Below are 17,103 nucleotides of genomic sequence, written 5' to 3' on the forward strand. Positions count from 1 at the left end.
AAGAGAGAGAGAGAGAGAGAGAGAGAGAGAGAGAGAGAGAGGATAGCGAAGGTGTTAGCTACCGCGGAAGAAGTTTCCTGAGAGGAAAGACGAAAAGGAGATAGAGCGACGCGAGGATGGTGGCGGCAACGACGGCGTCGTTGTATGATAGCTATGGGGTAGGGAAGAGATCGTGGGACGAATTTGTGATTTCTTTATCGTTGACCAGAAGCGGAGGGATGAAATATTAACGAATCCGGCGGATCCAACGGTGCGAGAGGATCACCGGTACGTCGATCCGTCGAGGCACGTCGGAGGGAGGGCGATGGCGGTGCGCGTGGCAGCTAGCTAGCTGACTGGTTAACCGCTTAAATATCTTCGGCTCGGACGAAGCAGCACGGAACCGCCGTGCGGATGGAGTGTACGGTACCGCCGCACACGGCATTAATGCGATTGGTTCGCGGCTCAGAAATTGGAGCGACCGCGTGTGCGCGGCGCATTACCAGATTTACCGCTAATTACATAATACCCGACGACTTACACCGCCGCGTAAATCACGCAGCGCGTGACACCGCTTAACCGTCCCGCAAATTCGTACCTTCACCGCCGTCGTCGCCGTCGCTTTTCCCGCGGCTGAAACTTCGTCTGGGGAATGCGCTTCTCGCATCTCTCTCTCTCTCTCTTCCTCGTCCCACCACGATAGATTACACTTTAACGAGCCCAGGAAGGCGGAGATGCATTAAGTTACATGGTCTGGTCGCGATTGACCTCCCGCGATAGTTTAGAGCCGCGATGACACGATGGAAATATGACGGTGTTTTTATTTCGTTAGCATTTTATCACTGGTCTCTCCGTGAAAAATAACGGAAACGAGTGATGAAAGTAATAAAGAGAAAAGCAGATCTACCGTAGGTAGAAGCTCAATCAATTCGATTATTCGTCGCAAATTGAAGTTTTAAATTAATCAATTCAAAATAGCTGTTGGTCTCTCTCTCTCACACACACACACGCGCGCGCGCACGCACACACACACACATATAGGAAATAATTTCCCCGGCTGTTGAGCGCTCGTAACGTATAAATTCCAAACTCGGAATTTTCCCCTCCGCGCGCGCGCATTACGAACGCACGAGAATTTGCATATGAAACTATATATCGTTAGATATGCAATATTATAGAACGCGGTCAATGTGTGTATATCTCGCATACCGCTACATCACATAAAGCTGCAGCTTTGATTTATAACTATATCAGCGCGAGTGACATTTGCCACGGTTGGTTTAACTTGGCTGACGCACGTTGCCGCCGGCGAAACGCTACAGATAAGTAACGTATATTACTTTTTTTATTTTTTATTACATCTTCTACGAAGTGCAACAAAAATGGACAATCCGAAATTTATGGCAAATTAATACGGACGCTTGTTACCGACTTTAGAGAATGATTCATATGTGATATCGATCGATTCGTATGTCGTGATCGCAAGGTATCGACGGGACGAAGAATTAAGCATGATCTCACCTGCAGGGAAGCGGACACGCGAGAAGGTAGCGACGGCGGAAGGGAAGAGAGACCTTACATCGCATTCGTGTCCGCTGAGATTGTTACTTATCGTTATCTTGGAATGTTCCAAGACTCGCCATACGTCCGCGAGACTTCCCTCTTTCGAAATAGCGGAGAGATAGCGTTCATTAATTATTCAGAAAGTGGCAGCTCCGTCGTCGACTCTCCGTCAGGAGATCAGTTTTCAATCTACGCTACTACGGTATAATAAAGTCGAGGGGAGAAGACTACGATAGTCAAGTGTGGGCGGCAAAGGGGACCGAGGGAGGCGGCGATATATACAAGTACTCGCGGGATCTTCGGGAGAGAGAAAGGGAGACGGATAGATAGAGAGGACAGATGCGCCACGTGCATCGGACCGGAGCGCGTTAGGTGCAATAATGTTGGTGTGCCGCGTCGGCGGGTCGCACGTCGGAAGAACATTAAAATCTCTTCATACATATGTATAAACGAACTCAGGGTGGAGCAATATTAAAAACCGAGTTCGAGGAAAACAAAAAAGCAAGAGAGCCAGGACGACAGAGAAAGAGAGAAAGAAAGAGGAAAAAGGAGAACGAAGAGGAGTGAGGCGGGAGGAGCGACAGGGAAGCAGATGCGGAAAAAGCGAATAGAAGTTCGAGCACGTCAGGGCCAGGATAGTGCGTAGGTCGATTCCCTTCGTTTTCTACGGTTTATTTAATCGATTAATTCGTATTCGCCCGGAACGCGACGTATGTGGCGACGATGATAAAGCGAAAGGGAAAGAATCGTCGGATGGTTCATTTAATAGGCAGGAATAATGCGTATTCGAACGCTTTCGGGGACATATTACTGTTAAAATAACAGCCTCCTGGTATATTATACCGTCGGCGGTCGTCAACGCGTCGGGACGAAAATTGCATGCAAATCGAGGAAAGTATTAGGTTGTTGCATAATTTCTGTCGTAATTTTGGGTAAAATTAAATTTGATATAATTTTGAAAAGAAATTCATTAATTAGCAACATATTGGCTGTTGTTACTTACAACTTCTAAAGGTAATGTGCAACTAGCAGCGCGGTTAAAAAACAAATCCGATAATAATTTATTGCGCGTCAAAGATGAGCGCATGAAATACGACAGAGAAATTACGCAACAACCTACTGCATTGTGCTTGAGACGCGTTGTGCTTAAACAAATATTCCGAATATCGTACGTGAGGTGGAATGACGAAATCCCTGACAATCGACTTTCATTTTCGATTTGCATTTGTCTGTTTCGTTTTCATTTTTGGTATCTTCATAAAAAAAGAAAAAAATGGGAATTACTGAAGCCGCGAGCCACGTTCGGAGCAACATACAACGATGGGAGTTTCAGAGGTTGACGGATTCTCCTGTTCCAATCAGTCGCTAACAAGAACCAAGTACGAGGTATACGAAGGGTTGCTAGGGGTGTTGGATTTCAGCGACCAAGAGGCGCCGCGGATACGCGTCTTTCACGTCACTCTAGTTAAATAACGACATAACATATGGTGACATAATATAACAAAGAAACAAGAAAAAGTCAGCATGTAACCGAGTCTTGTCGTGCTTTTTTATGTAAAACTGAAACCAGAGTTGAAAATACAAATTAATATACGGACAAAAGCGTCGACGAGCACGAAATACGTTGACGTCGCGCCAAATTTCCAGCGCGACTGATTATTCACCAATATAAAATCAATCCGTGCCCTCCTTTATTTAGACTGTAATTGTAGAGCCAGCCAGTCAGCCAGCCGGCTGGCCGTCCAGCCCGGCGATTACGATTCGTCAGACATTACAAGAGCTTTTGTAAAAATATCGACACCTCCCACCCATCGATTGTTCCGCCAATTTAACGTGGATTCATAAACTGCGTCACTAATAAAAATGACTACCCCGGAACAAATGCGTGTTTATTATAGTTAATTAAATGTCACGCAGAGATATAACAAAAATCGAGCCGACTGTGAACGAGAGCTCGCGTCGAATAGAACGCGAAAAACAATCGCGACACTCTCTCGCGGCGGAGGGTTAAGCTAGCACTCTGTCAAATAAAAATTCATCAAAGACAAAAGCATTAAACGTCACCGTTTTTTCTGCTATTTTTATTTATTTATTTTTTTAGAGCGTAAACATCTGTGGTTGATTCGCGAAACAAAAGCCCGTAACTATGAACGGTGTGAAACAAAGGAGGAGCGCGTGACAGAAATTTACCGTAAAACTCCGACAAAATGTGGTCTCCTTCTGTTCTGTAATAAATTGTTATCACGGTACACATCGCTTATCACGTCCCATTATTCTCCGCGCATTTATTCGCATGCTCTCGATCGCGCTTGTACAGGCTTTATTTCGAGAACAACTGGCGGTTTTTCTTTCTCCCGCAGCTTGTAGCCAATCTCACGTCTATTAAGGTCAGTAGCAATTCGCAAACACAATCCCGGTCATGTTTACTGTTTTGGTCCTTTTAAATAGAGATATTTAAACTTTTAATACAGAATGCACGTACACATCTAATATATGCACACATATCTTTTATTTCGAAGAAGTTTCAATGATTCCGGCAATTCTCGATATCCTCAGAGTCACACGTTTATAATAAGAGTGTCGTGACGCGGGTGACAGGAATGATTTGACCCCCCGAGGCGGACAAAGATCGTCGGTTCGCCGTTCCGTGTTTCAGCGTTACGCGCGTTCCCACGTTCGTGCGTGATTACCGTGCGCAACGAGCTCTTCTCGGCAGCGTTATTTCTCAACCACGACGACGATGCGCCAAGTGGTACTGGCGACGGCGACAATTCTGAGGTGTTGAGACGCCGCGAGCTGCCCTTCCCGACACACCGACGCGTTCGCAACCGTCGCAGATATAATGTACGCTGTCGTAATTTACCCCCTTGCCGACCCTATTCGACTGAGCACGAGCGTACCGTGCCTCTCGACAAACGTCCGCGTAACATTACTTTACGAGGGAGGAGGCTTTGCGAAATGGGACAATGTACTAAATATGCTCGCTCGCCGCCGCGGCATACAAATGTTGGCTCGTGTTTCTTCGGCGCTTTACCTCTTCCAAGCTCTCTCTCTCTCTCTCTCTCTCTCTCTTCTGTTTATGCGGGATACTCGCAGATACAGTTCGGCTCGAACGATTCGAAACGAGCGAGCCACCCCTAGGTCTATCTCGGTGGTGCGCGGGAGGAATCCACTCGCAAGAGCGATCGCCCGCTTCTTTCGGCGGTTATTGTTGCGCCCGTGTATTACACAATCGTGTGATATATGCGCTTGTCCCAGCTCGTTCTTTTGCCTGCAGGCTCGCTGATCGAAGTAGGATTGATCTATTCCCGACGCGAAATATCGCGGCATCGACAGTTCGCGAATGATAAGCGATTAGGTGTCTAGACACTGTTATAAATTACTCTTCAGAAACGCAAATGTACGCGAAGTTGCATTTTGGTCAATTTCAGCAAAACTTTCGAGGTTTTTTTTTTAATTCGGGAGACAGTTTTAAAGACATTCCAAAGTTGCATAAAACTGAATGCTGAAAAGTTATATGAAAGGTACGTTCGGTTTTTGTGAGAGAAAAATCAATTCTGAGAATCGACCAAAGAGTAGTAAAACGAGAAGATAACGAGGAAAACTTGGAATACCGAGAACGAGAACAGATTAATGAAATATCGATTTCGTTACAATATTTCGTTATTCGCGCTTGATAATATTGAATAATCGAGAGGTCATTTTGTTGAATAGCTGAATTTAGCAGTATAACCGGCGCTATTATTACGAACAAAAGAAATACGATCCAAAGTTGATGCATAATACCGCGGTGTTTTTTGAAGGGCTTTGTTCCTACCTTTCATTTCATTCCAAGTGAAGCTGAATTTTTAAGATTTCAAAAGTATTCAACGAGTTGCAAGGTAGAGGAACACGAAAAATCACGACGAAAATCGACATTTTCCACGGGGGAAAAAGTAGCGCGCTGATTTTCCAAGTCGCGAAATATCGCCGCATCGAGTAATTTAGGGATCCCTGTGTTGTGTAACAAATTATCCCGCACTCGACCCTGCGCCGTTAATTGGAATTTAGAAGCACCCTCAAAGCATGTGCGTTGAGGCAGCCAACTGCAAGGGATCAAACATCAAACAGTATAGCGACTGAGAGGATTGTTCGCGGTTAAAGGCTTTGACGTCTGAGGTCAGACCGGCATAATCGTTGGCCAACAAACCAGATAATAAACAGAGCGGCATAATCAGTTACGAGACGAAGGAAACAATCGGAGAAAAGGACACGCGACGTTTCGCGAGGATGCCATGATTTTACATTCGCGAATACGACACTCTCTCTTTCTGTTGCCCATCCGCTTCCCCGGCTTACTTGAAAATTTCGATCGAGGAGGGCCATTAAGTCTAATGTACCGAGAGCTACATAAAACTACAGGAAAATTGGGAGAGAGTGCATAGAGGGCATCCCCGTGCTGCGCTGGCCCATATCTCATGCTGTTCCGCATATTTCCCAATAAAATTTTATTCGATGCTTCGACATTAACTCGACCCGACAGTTTCCGGTGTCGGTACCAGGGCTAATGGCTGGGGTTATTATATCGAGCGCAAGCATGGTACTTCGGTATTGGTGTTTGCATTGAAAATATGCGTCTATTGCTGCAAACTTAATATCGGAGATTCAGATTGCCGATCGGTAATAAATGAAAAATATATCCTGAAGTCTTTCTCGTCTTCAACAATAGACAATATCGATAATTCACATGCAGTTTCAAATGAAGAATCGGTTTATCGATGAATTTGCATCGCGGTACATACGGTACTGAATCTACGCGATTGGCACCAATAGTATCCATATGATGTAATAATCCGTATCATATAATCCGTATTTATTAATTATGTCGATAATTATTGCATTTACACGATATCGAATGGACGGTATCGTAAACTACGCATCGTATCGTAAACGTATTGTAAACGTGCATCTATTACACAACAAACTTTTAATAGCGGAGATCCAGCTTGTCGATGAGTAATAAATGAGAAATATATCTTGAAGTATTTATCAATCGTCCTCAACAATAGACGATATCAATAATTAATATGCACTTCCAAGTGGAGGATACGATTTATCGATAAATACACTCCATTGTGGTACGTACAAAATATATTTCACTGGCACCAATGGTAGCGTTGTCAATTATTCAAATGGTTATTACACTTCCAAAAGTACCAGGTGGGAAAGGTCGTAAGAAAATACCTGCAACTGTGCGACCCGCTCTCGGAACGGAACCGCGAAAATGCGGACGCGCCACGATGAAGTCGTCGCGGCATGCGAACTCGCCGTATAAACGCGCGCATGTATGTATAGACCTAGTTGGCCGAGTAATAACCATTCGTTCCGCTTATAAAGGCATGCATCAAGGAGGCAATAAAAGCGGCGCTCGCGCGCAGGGAAAGTATTTGTTTTCATTTACATGGGCGCACTGCCAGAATGGGAGGACGTCGACGGGGAGGAAAAAGGGAGACACGAAAGCCTGGCGGGAAGGGACACGTGGAGGAAGACGCAGGCAGCCGGGGGAAGGACGGGGACGGGGATGGGAATGGAAACGGAGAGTTTTCGAGCGGAGGGGCCGCAAAATCCCGCGAGCTATTTATGGAATGGTTATTGAAATCCTACGGACGGGGCCCGCATTCGCAAAACATGTTCGTACGCGCGACTTGCCATCGCGGGAAACGGCCGCTGCGCGACCGGCCGCCGAGATCCGCGCTCTCTTTGTTTTTCTTGGGCAGAATAACACGAAACTCTTGATGAGCAGCTAAAAGATTTTCTCAGGGAGAGAGATTCAAGCCCGGGTGGTTTGCCGAAGAGCTCGGAATCCTCTCGCCGACTCTGCGGACGAACATTCGTTTGACTTCAAAACGCGCGACTGAGCGCGCGCACCATCGCGCCGTGGATTTATCTAATCGCGCGTGCTCTCGCTCTCTCGCGTTTTGCTCTTGGTCTGCGAATGTTGATTCTGCATCTTTGCGATAGGATGTTCCGAGACGCAAGCCGATTCGCTCGTTCCACTATTGAGTAACTATTCCGCGAACGAACGGGGACGAGCGGAAAGAACAATGCTGTGATAATGCAAATTTCCATAAAATCATCAGAGTACGCTTGCTGATCGATCAGTGAGAAGAAGCAAATCAACTCGGATATATTACGAGCATGTTCTCATGTGCGAAATTCGCAGATACAGTCAGTGGAAAATCGGTACATAAAACGCGAGCCAAGAGCATTCTTCGAGTTGTATTCCATTTTTCAAAATAAGGAAACGCCAAGAATTATCGCTCTTTAGACGTAACGATACCTCCTGAACTCCTAAGACAACATAATGCTGGTAAATATTAAAACGCGGCAATGTTCTCGCACGTAACTCTCGTCGGCGTTGCGCGCACGCCCAAGTACCTGCCTTAGGAGGAATCACGAAATCTCCCGTCAAGGACGGAGAAAAATTCCGTTTCGCCGTCTCGGCTCCGGCGCTCGCATAATGCGAGGGTGCGTATACGTCGTCTCCCAAGAGAGGGAGCGTTCACGACGCAGGGGAGTCGGTGCGTAGAATTTTTCCTCGTGGATTTAGCTCGCCTGCCAGTCTCCATATATATCCATTTCCGGAGAAAGTTATTGTAATAAAGCATAGCGCGCGCGCGCGCGCGTACACGGATTTCGAGCCCTGCCATGCCGCCGTTGCCTCCTCTAGTCCGCCGCCGAAAAGGTTCACGTCGCCGGTGGTGTAAATCAAATAACAGAAGCGGAAAGAGCCGAGAAAAAAAATCCGATTTTTCCGGGCAGAATTTCGGCGCGGCGTGTCGAAAAATGGTGGGAAATAGCGGATTCGCCCGCCACTCTCGCGCCGCGTTTATGTCGCGATCCGCGAAAATGCAGATCGCGCCAGAGAGAAGAATTTTATTTCGCCAATGCGGAACGCATCGAAATTCCAGCTTTTACGCGCTATCCACCGCCCGTATTTATCGATAAGCATATTTGTTCGCGGCCGTCACGTCTAGTCCGCGCGCGCCGGTTTAAAAATCAGCTTCTGCTGGCACCCTTTCCCTGTCGTCCCGATTATGCAATTTCGCCGAATCTCTATGACCGTTCATACATGTGGAGAGAGACTCGAGTCGGCGAAAAATCGTCGCCCTGAAACTCTCCGAGAAGAAACAGCGGAGTCTTCGATCGGAATACTTGGTTAGAATTTTCAACCTTAACGCAATAATCGCCTTTAACGGAGCGGTTGCTTTTGAATCGCATTACGGCAACAGGTGCAAATGCCAGGTGTCGTTTGTAATGAAAGTGCGCGGTACCGCCTCGCCTCCTCGATTTCGCGAAGCGACGTAGGTTCAAGTGATGTAGGTGTACGCACATTCCGGTGTGCAAGGTGTGCCAGGTGCAGTGTTGGATGTTAATCGATGGAAATGTTATAGTTGATTAAAATAATCGCGGCAAGTCTCAATAATCAAAATTATTCAATCATTACGTATAAAATCACGAGTAACTCAATCGATTGATAACAGAAATCAATTCTTAATCCCGATTTCTGATTTAATTGATTCTCTCAAGTACGACTGGTGTATTTTTCACTGAAATATGCCATATTTACAACTGGTGGTTCAGTTACAAGTGTAGCAACTGCAGCCAATAAAATTCCACTCAAACCGCGAGAACAATAAAGACACGCGTTCACGTGCGTTGCGAACATGTGCGACTCTTTTCTTCCAGCGCACGGTCTTCTCGCGAGTTCAATGATAGTAACAAGGGAGGCGCGAATCTGCCGAAAGCGCGAGGCGCACTCAAGAATAAGGGTGCGAGAGCGCGCGCGTCCGCACATGCGACACCCTCGAGAGAACGTATCTAGCTGACTGGAGCAGCGACTGGAAACCGGTAGCATTAATTAGTGGCGCCTAAGTAGATGCGGCATAAATTAAGGCACACCTCGAAGACCACCGTCGTGTCGGGGAACAGCCGGCGCGTACGATAAAGGAGAATAGAAGACGAAAGAGCCCAAGTGTCGCAAGAGCGAGACGAGTAAAGGAGTGGACGCAGGCGAAAGGCGCTTTTACAACGGAGCAAGGGGAAAAAGTGCGCGAGAAGAAAAAGGAGAGATACAGAAAAAGAGAGAGAAGGAGACAAACAACTGGAGCACACGACATGTCTACAGAAGGAGAGAGGTGGGTCTACTCGGATGACAATTATTTCTTGAGTACACGTTGGAGTAACGGCGAGAAGAACGGCGACCGAGCGAGAGAGGTGGGCGCCTCGCCCGGGCCCCCGCCAGGCTTTTAATTTATGGTGAAAAATTTATGTGCCGACATTGTATTCAGATGTCCGGCGACCCGAGAGAAACACATGTTCCGTGTATCCCGTGGGTTACCTTCCGTCGCGTCGGCTTCAAGAAGAGAAAGAAAACGTGGATAGGGCCCAGGCGGTGTGGTCCTCACGACGACGATACGCGAACACGTCCGTGCCTACGCCTTCGCTATTGTGATGTCGTTTCCTGAGAGCTGCCTCGACAGCGGCCGTTATACACTATCAAGGGAAGAAAAGTGCATGAATTTAACCGACTGCGCGCATAGAAAATTCATTAGGATCTAATTGGGACCAATTTTCCAAGATAATTATGAGCTCGGAACAGAAGTGTAATGTTCCAAATTTTAAATAGGAAAACCAGTTTTCCTAAGCGGGAAAATACTCCCCATAGTTTTCTTGGTCTTTATTTTACATTAAAAATGAATAAAATATACGTTAGCTTTCCAAATAATTTTATTGTTCAATGTTAAAAGTGTTCAAAGTGTTTCAAAAAATATTTAATTTTTTTATATTTCATTCTATCGAATGCAATAGTTGATATAAAAATGGGATTTTCTGTCCGATATCATAAAAATATATTGATATTACTGACTAAAAAAAGAGTTTATGTACTATTCCTGTTTCCATTCTAGACAAGAGAATCTCGATATTGGGGACAAGAATAGGATTCCCAATAGGTATCGTAGTGGAACAATCAATTTTGAGGCAAATTTAGGCACTCTAATCAGAATCTATGCTGCATTTGGGAAAATCTTGGGAAATTTCGATGCATTCATTAGCGAATGCTATGTCAGCTATTAACCGCGAGGAACCTGATCGAGCAGGAACGAGTGGTGTGCACATGCAAGTGTGAAAGGAGAATTCAGGCACGCGCTTTACACTGGATGATATCTTCTGTATTTTAGGATATGTACGCTGAGTGCAAATTTTTAACACATGGATCGATAATTTCGGTCGCGCTTCAAGTATTAAACGGACTGTCCGATTCACGTGTGACGTTGACATCGCACTAATTTTTTATACGGCAAGTGAAACTCGGCAAGTGAAACTCGGCATCGATCGAAGAGGTGGCACATTTAGCGAGAGGAGGCGAGAAGATGCGAGTAAAATATGCAAATAAGCTATTCGTATAAAATTTCCATCGATAATTTGTGATGGCGCAATGGATTCAGCTTTTGGAATTTTAATTTTCCGACACAGATTTGTCGGTCCGGACGATTTAATCGCCCGGCCAAGTCTTCATGCGCTATCGCATTTTAATTCAAGGTATTTTCGTCGTCTGAGAAAGTTTAATTAAAGACCCGCCCGGTTTTTCTCCGGGCGTAAAGTTCGGGCGCGGCAGTTAGAAAAGTTTAAACATCATTAACTGTATCTTACCGAAGAGGTATAAAAGCGAGAACGAGAAACTACACTAATCTCTTAATGAAGTAAATCTCTCGCCAAGTTCTCGCATGTCGGGAGAGACCGCTCCGAGAATAAAGCGAGAGAGTCCGGCGAATAGATAGATAGATAGATAGATAGATAGATAGATAGACAAAGAGAGAGAGAGAGAGAGAGAGAGAGAGAGAGAGAGAGAGAGAGAACGTTTTAGTAATTATAAGAATTTTCTATTATGCTTCGTCAAACATACAGACACCCAACAGTGCTGCTGCTTTCGTGACAGTTTCTTTCGGTAGAAAGAAAGTTTGGAAATGTTTCATCGTAAATAGGAACATGACACGCGCACGCCCGACGAGAATCAGAGGGCAATCAGCCCGCGCAATAATCGTTTTTAAGGCGATTATCAAGTATAATCACCCGCCGGAGACCTTGATACGCGCGCGCGCAAGGTATTTAATATATCGCGCACGAACATTAATTTGTGTTTTTTGCTTTCTCTCTTTTTTCTTTTTTGTCAAAGTTCGCAAACGACTGGGCGAGGGGCCACTCGCTTTTAATTATCGAGAGTTCCGGTGCTTTCACTTTTATACACACAGCACCTCACATACCAGCATGACCGCAAAGCTTTTTCAACGCAGGCATTTCCTTTTACGAGACGTACCTACGTGGGCGGGTGAAAGTCGATAGGACGCCGGAATTCGAAATTCCGCGTACTATTGTAAATTTGTCAACGCGTGCTGCTCGATACCGCCTCTCTCCATCAATCGGGGAGAACTAAATGTTTCCCATATTTTAGGGCTTTTCACGCGCCGCAATTGTTCGGACTAACTTTTCCGGAACCCGGAATAGAACGATGGAAGGCAAAAGGTCCCGCGAACCCTCCGTGCGCTCGTCATCCTTCCCGCAACTATTGATCTCTGCGAAATGTCCGGGCCTTCTCCACTGATGCGAATCATCCTGTTTCGAGGGACAGACGTGTCATCGACTGGAAAGAAACTGCCGCCATCGTGGTACTATGTCGCTCTACATCGTAGATAGGGACACACCCGTAGGGGGTGCGAGGGAGGCAGGGAGGCACCGGTCGGAATTTTGCGGAAAAAATCGAATCAGCTGTCTCGAACAAAGGAGTCGCGCGCCCCGCTCTAATTGACTCGACAAGCGCGTCGCCATAATTGCGATACGCGTGAAAAGGCGGCGACGCGTCTTTTATCGGGCCGACGAATGCGGTAGCGGCGAGAAACGTCGATCGACCGGAAAATTGCTCTTCTGATGGGAGGAACGTTGTTCTATTAACATTCCCGATACGACGTCGCAATACGCGAGTCGTATCCTCCCGATAATAAATAGACCCGCGGTGTAGCGATAGTGACAAACAAAATGCATTTTGCCGCTCGGAAAAATTCATGAGTACACCGTGGTGTTCAAACTGCTGCTGATATTCGCGCGGGACGAATACGTGAATCGACGTGAAAAATTTTACGAGGTTCAGTCGTTCGAGCGGAAGTCGCGGACTTTACGTGACTTTCATTTCAAATTGTGATCGGTTGACGAAATATTGTTTCTCGATCAATTTTAAACGATCTAATCGCAAGCTTCATTAACCTTGGTTATCGAAATATTTGATATCAAATATTGAAATGTTCACAGAGCGTGCTATGAAGTCCCCTCGAGTCAAAATTTCTGTTCGACATTAATCTTTCAAGCACTTAATTCAAACTTGAAGGATTAATAAAGAACCTTGAGATATAACACTATGAAAGCTATGATGATCTGTTTGTTGAAATAAAAAATTAAAAAAGATTAAATGCAGGATTATATTAGGGCGACTAAATATTAATAAATAATTTTGAGATAATGCCGTCTTTAAATCTCAATATAAAGACTCTCTGTGTGTATTATTGAGATGAAGAATATGAAGTATAATATAAAAATATGAAGTAATTTTTAAATAAATCCTTCTTTTTAAGCTTATACAAGACAGCGGTAAGCAACCAATTGTGGCAGAAGACAATAGTCTTACTCAGAATTATATTTCGAGAGGTTTTTTTTCAAGTTCTATAAAACTTGCGTGAGGTAAATGTAGAATCAAAATTTCGACTCGCGGGATTCATATGGAAAAAATGGACTATGAATTTCTTAACGCGCGTTAGCCATTGAAATTGAGAGAACGCGATAAACCCGAGTAACCAGGCGTGTGCGCTACTTTCGGGAATTATACAATCTCCTTAGTTTAATTCGCGCTTTCGCGCTTGTCAATTATCCAGAAAGCATACAAACGTTCCCGTGCCCCGTTCCCACTTACCCGGCCAACCGGCTTTACACCGTGCACAAAGAGCGGGCCGAAAGTCTCGTGGAAACTTAAAAAACTAATAAGGTAATGCGGAGGAAGGGAGCGCACTAAAAGCTCCAGGCGCCTTTACGGGCTGTTTCGCTAAAAAATGAATCGGATTGCATCGCGCAGGTGAGCCGGAAGCGAGTAACAGCGCGGAATAGGAGCGGTTTCTTGCCGAAAGCGATGAGACTTTTCTCCTCGATCACGTTTCGGCGGATCGATGACGCGATGACTGTTAGTCAACGACAGTACAAATGGCGAGAGTGAGATTTCCCCAAATTTTGATTCTATTTTCGATCTTAATATTCCATTTAACGTCTATATTGGTACTCTGAAGTCTACATTCACTTCTTTTTCACTCAATTTAACCCACTGACTTTGCTAAGAAGTACTCTCAAAAATCTACAAGTCATCTTGCACTGAGAAAGAAACATGTCTAGTATTTGTAACTATCACATAGAGAAATAATTACTACAAATTATGGTATAGGAAATATATCCATTTTTTTTGTTAAATTCTATTATAACATTAGTAATAATAATATATGCATGTTACTACAACTATTTTTGTGTCAGAACGAATAGACTGCCACTTAAATGTTTCATCAATAAAGATTAAATCAGTAAAAGCAGCGTGATCACCGACAGTCAGTGAATATTCACGGATTTTCAATGGAAACACTCCCACTTTGCTGTCTTATCTTATATTTCACTAATTTTGATCAGCGGAAAAAAGATCTTATTAAAATCTGTACACTACAATTGCACGCTGTGTCGAATTCAACTTTTTGCGTTCCCGGCGATGAAATCACTGGCTTCCATGCGATCTGCAAGCAATGACATTGTCTGCAAACTGCATCAATAATAGGAGCAGTCGCTACTACCAACTGATCCTTTCAGCGAGATTCTATTGATTACAGTGCTACACTTAGAACTGAACCACCAGTTATAAGTACAGCACATTTCAGCGAAGAATACACTGATTGTGTACTTTAGAGAACATAGAGACGAGTAGACGGCAAACAACGTCTGAGCGAGGAGCCGAAGTATCTTCTGTGATACATAATACAGAGTCAGGATCTCCCGAAACGACGTTTGGCCTCCGGAGGTGGGTGACTCCCGGGCCGCTTCTTCGGCGTGCAAACTACTGTATGAGGGAACAACGTGCGCGACGTACGGTCCCGCGGTTTCTATGAGCACCTACACACACACATACAGTCATGCGCGCGCGCGTATACATGGCCACGTGCATACGTAGCCGCTTATAAATTTACTCGCGTACAGCGCTAACTTTACGGCGGCGCCCCTCTGCTCCCCCCGCGAAGAAGTAAGACGTGCGCGCGCGCAAGACTGAATGAGTATCGTACGTACTATATATATATATACATTCGTAATGAAATGTCTGTCTGTGGAGGAATGATGCGCACTCGCTAAAAGGTTTATGTTCCGGACTGCCTTTACATGTATAACGAGACACGTGGTGTCTTTGTGCGAGAGTTCAACGCACACTTCCGCGAGTTTGCGCACCGACACACGGATATGGATTTCGCCGTGGGCGAACACAGGGTACGAAGGTATGTACCGGACGAGTACGCGGATGTTGCAACAACGCACACATTCGTGTCACGAACGCATGCACGGACACATGGACGTTACATAGAACAATCATATACCAACGAGGAGAGGAGAGAAGTGGGAAGGAGAGGCGAGATGGTCGGTACGCTCTCGTATACAGAAAGCCATTTAGGGAGGAAGACCTCGGTACTTCGAAGGGAATAGGTGAACTTGGTGGGTCTTGGTAGATCCTCGCCACCCACGCCATCCATCCCCGGACTTGATCCACGCGACCCAGTCACAGCGGTCATTTGTGGTGGTCATTCGTGGCGGTCGCCCGCGAGGGGCTGGAAACCATCTATCCATCGTGAGAGGATTTAGATAAACGAGCGGAACTCGCCATTATGGATCGCTCGTGAAATCCCGTTTTAAATAAAAACTCTGGGAGCATGCAAGAGGGAGACAAAGGGATGAAGAGAGAGAGAGAGAGAGAGAGAGAGAGAGAGAGAGAGAGAGAGAATCTTTCGCAAGCTTCCCGACGCGCACTGATTTTTCCTGCAGAAAATTCGCGTCAGCCCGGGTATCGTTCGGTTAATTCTACGGGCTTTAATCCGTTTTTGATTTCGGTTCATCAAGAGGGTCTGTACGTGAAGGGACCTTTTAATGCTTTTTATCTTTTTTTTTTGTATTTTTTTCAACGAGATCGCGAGCCATCGAACCACGCCACAGCGAAACGGAGAGGCGGATGCTTTTTATATTTCGTGTGGTTACGGGACGAGTTTATCGGATAGATTAAATGTGTGGAGGGACCAGCGCAATTTTTCACATTTATCCAAACTAATACTCAATAATTAAAAAAATTAATAAATAGAGTTCTGTGCGATATAATGTTACCGTCTAAAATTATTTAGTTAAAATAGGATATAATCAACTTCATTGCAGTAATTATAAATTTGTCATAATATAATTTAACTGTATAATTTCCTGTTTGCGAAAAAAAATTGCTTCATAATAGATTGGCACGATTGATTTGTCGCGTAGAAACAAAATGATTCCTCGTAATGTACCATAAATTTTTGAAACACGGAAGTAAAACGCGCTTACTTAAGAAAACATCATTTTAATAGATGAAAATTATGGTTGGCTTATTATATGCCGTGAAAACGATGTCGGAAGTTCCTCTAGATTCTTGGTGCAGTATAAACCAAGTTCCTTCATGAATAATTTCATGAATTACTGATCCAATGAAAGTCTAGGTATTCAATTCTCTACGCTATTAGCCGGGAAAGCATAGGATGCACCATTCACTCAGATATGCGTTCTATTTTTGAAAGCACGTGAAATATATCGTAACTTATTCTCGAGACAATTCTCGTGTTTCGAAACGGGACTGTCACGGAGACTATTTTAGGGGTGAGCCTACATTTTCCCACAGTTCCCACGGGAGTGTCCGTAGCGTGGCTGTTTCTCAGGAAACCAATATTCCATGAGTTTGTAAAAGTCATCGAATACTAGTCACTTATAGCCACAGAAATGAAATATCAACGTGTACTGGCGTCGTAAACGCCGCAAACAAAGTAAGACTATCGGCTTAACGTAATGAGCAGGTGAAAAGCCATAAAATCGTCTGAAAGCTTTACCAACGTGATATTCGAGAATATCTTACTTCCGAGATATCCGTTACTTCTCAATTACTTTCTGCGTCGCGTGTACAAAACAGCCCGTAGCAACTACTAAATGGCTACGAAAACGTCTGTCAAGTAGAAAAGCCAACTAAACCATTCAACATAATGATACTTGAAAAAGAACGTTGTTTCACCTGTGCTTTCCTACTGAGAGAAAAAATAATCTAACTATAGATATTTTTATTCATATTTTTTAGTTATTCAAACATGAAAATAGTAATAATAAACATGCATATAAGATTTTATATATATATATATATATATATATATATATATATATATATATATATATATA

General features: G+C 44.5%; 1 protein-coding gene across 6 annotated transcripts in view; it reads right to left on the minus strand.

Annotated features, from left to right (window-relative positions):
• LOC116840204 (SAM and SH3 domain-containing protein 1-like) overlaps positions 1–17,103 on the minus strand; it is a 423,731-nt gene that overhangs the window by 323,334 nt on the left and 83,294 nt on the right. The gene's annotated exons all lie outside the window — the stretch shown is intronic.

The sequence above is a fragment of the Odontomachus brunneus genome, unplaced genomic scaffold (genome assembly GCF_010583005.1).
Source record: "Odontomachus brunneus isolate Ranch 3 - 2012 unplaced genomic scaffold, Obru_v1 Obru_scaffold_001, whole genome shotgun sequence".
Taxonomy (NCBI): Eukaryota; Metazoa; Arthropoda; class Insecta; order Hymenoptera; family Formicidae; genus Odontomachus; species Odontomachus brunneus.